This window comes from Tupaia chinensis, unplaced genomic scaffold (assembly GCF_000334495.1).
Source record: "Tupaia chinensis unplaced genomic scaffold, TupChi_1.0 Scaffold144354_1, whole genome shotgun sequence".
NCBI lineage: Eukaryota > Metazoa > Chordata > Mammalia > Scandentia > Tupaiidae > Tupaia > Tupaia belangeri.
Genome location: NW_006204214.1, coordinates 64,623 through 68,616, shown reverse-complemented (window position 1 = coordinate 68,616; position 3,994 = coordinate 64,623). Strand labels below are relative to the sequence as shown.

At 34.6% G+C, this 3,994-nt stretch overlaps 1 pseudogene; it reads right to left on the bottom strand.

Moving 5' to 3' along the window:
• Positions 1 to 3,994, bottom strand: part of LOC102493535 (CDK2-associated and cullin domain-containing protein 1-like) — a 52,337-nt pseudogene that overhangs the window by 46,375 nt on the left and 1,968 nt on the right.

Here is a 3,994-nt window from a genome sequence, read left to right as displayed (position 1 = left end):
AAAGTAATCAAGCTGGTCTGGGACTGAAAATTCCTGGAAACCCTCTCATCCAAAGACCCTCCCTGGTAATCAAGATCTAAGAAGAAGATGCACCCAAAAAATGGACTTCCTCGTTCTAAAAATTATGACTGTTCATACCTAAACAAAACAGACGTCATGTTTTATGATTATTGTTCCTATACTTTGAATGCCTTACCTTTTAGAGCAAAATGTTTCACTTACTTCCCCTCACCCATCCCACTGCTGTAAAACTCCTTCTATAATAAATACGCATGACTTCTGGCCATCAGGGCTGCAGTCTGGAGTTTACTCCGGCTGTAGCCGGCTAAGAACATGCTAAGGGCATGAGGTCTTAGTCTGATTCCTGTTCACCTGCGTCACCTCCCTGTGCACCCACCCCGGCTGGGGTACGGCTCCCGGCAAGTAAATATAGTAGATTATTTATTACTATTTAACTTCACAAAAAATAAATATTTGCAGATGGTGTACTGGTTATGTCCCTGGACTTCCACATAGTTGACTACTGTTCAAATTCTGGACCCAGTGGCTACAAACTCGTACTAGGCATGTGTGCGTGCATACCCAAAATCCTGAGAGAAGAATGGAGAAGAAGGGATTGCAGTGTGGCCAAACCCCCTGAGAAGTTATTTCTCTCTTTCTGTCTCTCTGTCTCTCTCTCTCTCTCCCTGGCTACTGCATGCACCCTATAGCTAAATTCTCTCTAAAAAATAAACAATAAAATAAAATAAATGTTTATTTAAAACTAAATAAATGCAGGGGCCAAGGGTGACATAGTACTTAAGGTGCTGGACTCCCACATGGCTGACAACAGTTTGAGTCCCAGATCCAGAGGCATGAGATTCATGCCCAGTTATTCAAGTTTAATGTCTCCGAAATCTATTGTATGAAAAGTGGTGTATGATGACTACAGGTAACTATACTATAATGTGTACATGAAATTCACTAAAAGGGTAAATTTTAAATTTTAAGTGTTCTGACTGCACCCACATACACAAAGACAAACACACATGGCAACTCTGTGAGGTGATGGGTATGTTAATTAGCTTAATTGTGGTGATTATTTCACATGTACATATATAGTGAATCAAATTGTATTTATTAAGTGCATACAACAAAAAAATGTTAAAGAAGTAATTCACAAGCTGTAAAAAGTACTCAGGCTAGTCAAAATAATAGGTATTTTCATATTCAGAAAAAGTTTAGAAACCTTACATTTTTGTTATTTCAATAAAACTACACTAGTCAAACTGTATGTTAATAGCATTTATATATCTAGATATAGATATATACTAATAGAGCAGAAAGAATACAGAAACACATCTACATGCCCAACTGAGTCGCAATAGAAGTACCAATGGGAGAAAGAATATATTATCAATGATGGAACAAGTAGATATCTATGTGGAAAAAAAAATTACTGATTTTTACCTCACAATAAAACAAACAAACAAACAAACAAAAAACTTCAAAATGAATCAGAGACCTAAATGCAAAACACACAGTATTAAATATTTACAAACAAACAAAAAACTTCAAAATGAATCAGAGACCTAAGGGTAAAACACACAGTATTAAATATTTTAAAAAAATGCATAAAAGATACTTGGATATTTCAACCTTAAATTAGGCAAACATTTCTTAGGTAGGAAATCAAAAAATAAATATTTAAAAAATGTATAAATCAGATCTTAACAAAATTTAATATTTTGTTCTCTATACACATAAAAAAACTTCAAAATGAATCAGAGACCTAAGGGTAAAACACACAGTATTAAATATTTTAAAAAAATGCATAAAAGATACTTGGATATTTCAACCTTAAATTAGGCAAACATTTCTTAGGTAGGAAATCAAAAAATAAATATTTAAAAAATGTATAAATCAGATCTTAACAAAATTTAATATTTTGTTCTCTATACACATAATCAAGGGAAAAAAAGAGAGAAAAATTTTCAAAATATTTGACAAAGGGCTTGTATCCAAGGTGGGTAAGAGGTGGTGCGAGGGAAAGGATCAAAGAATAAAAATCAAACAAAATATTTAATATGTACAAAAAAGAAAAGTTATCTGTTGATGACAATGTATATGGTAATGTCTTTGACTTGACTAATTTGCACCATATTTATTCTGGGAAAAACCATGTTGTACACTGTAAAGATGTACAGAGATTAAATGTAAACACAAGTTTTTAAAAAATATATAAATAACTCATATAATTCAATAATAACACAAATAACCAATAACCATTTAACAATATACTGGAAAAGAAGCTTTCCAAACACAAATATATAGATATTTGGAATATAAATAAATATATTTATTTAAATTAGTGCATATTTCCATCACAGTGAGAATGTAGAAAATAATTAGTCCTAAGCTCAGAGTCCCTTCCTTGGTTTGATGTGGAATTTTCCCCAGTAAGTTCTCCCACATACAATCATTCTACAGTAAGAGAGACAACACTCTCTCCATTACGTGGCATACATTTTAGACAAAATCATTAGTTATAAACATATTCATAAGAATTGGACAGACTAGTCCTAATTTTGCTGATTAATTCACTGAACATACCATCAAAACTGACAGTCCTTTGTAGTTTTGGAAATAAAATTACTGCACATCTGGCAGAGTTTCCTCCCACAGGCTAAATAGCTCCCATTTCTTTCACAATCTTCTTACACTAGAATTTGAGGACCCCACATGGGTCTGGAGAATAGGAACTTGTCTTTACTAACATATTCTCCACAGTTTAATACAGTGTTTGGTTCAGTGTGACCAGTGAATAATGAGACGATAGATCCCTTTTGTGAAAATTTATTTCTTTGTGAACACTAAAACTTTCATTGGCACTAATCAGAATTCTAATTCCAACAATGTCCAGATCTATCATTTTACCCATGTATAAACTTACCTTTTCCTATAAAGTCCCCAGATGTGACTTGATAGAACAAAGCTAGCACCATGAATCTGTGTGCATTGTTCATCATGAATTAAGATGTGAAAAATAGAATCCCGGAAATGTTTTGGGTGACTCCTATATGGACTTAATGCAGTGCTGCAGTGCTTTTTGTTACTTCTTTTCTGCAAGAAAACTGGAGAGTGAAGAACCAGGTCAGTTGATAATCATAGGTATGGTAATGTATTTGACTAAACTAATATATGAAGTTTTCATACTGGGAAAATTCATTTTGCATGTTGTAATGATATACAGTGATTGATTAAAAACAAAACAATTAAAAAAATTAAAAAAACCCCAGGTCAGTTTTCCTCAGGAGAATTACAACCTGACCCATTACTTCTAAAGGATAGGGGATAAAGACTGCTGTTTGGGGTTGGCCCTTGCTGCGGAACTGAGGCTGACTTTGGTAGAGGAGCTATGGTTAGGTTATGGTTAACTGTCTTTGGTTAGGAGGGTGATTTGGGCCAGGTGATTTCACCTGGCTGCTCTACTCCAGGTAACCTGTCTGATCACAGTCCTGCTCTCATCCACATCTGCATATTAGAAGGATGATTGTGAGGCAAGAGGAGATGGGGGAAAGTTCAGATCTTTAGGAAACCTGCTTTAATGAATTCTTGAGTGGGATTTAGGTGATTGAGTTTGAGGTCAGGGAATCAAGGAAGAAAATAAGTTCAAAATGCTTTTATCTTTGAAAAAAATATGGGCCTTTTAAACAGACAGGGATGAAAGAACAAGAGATGTAGGGATTATACAGGGTTCATAGAAATGGATCCAGAATCAACAGAAAAAGACCCAAATATGCTTGATGAGCCAGACAGAGTAAAGGGAAAGACCAGTGTTAAGGATACAGAAGATAACAGCTTTTCTAGAAGAATCATGATGATTTCCGATGGAGAAAATAAAGTAGAGCAAATGCAAACAAATTATGAGTCAAACCCACTACATTTAGGCCTCTTCCCCTAAATGCTTTGCTCTCTATTGACCTTTCTCAGGATCTCCATAAGCACACACAGG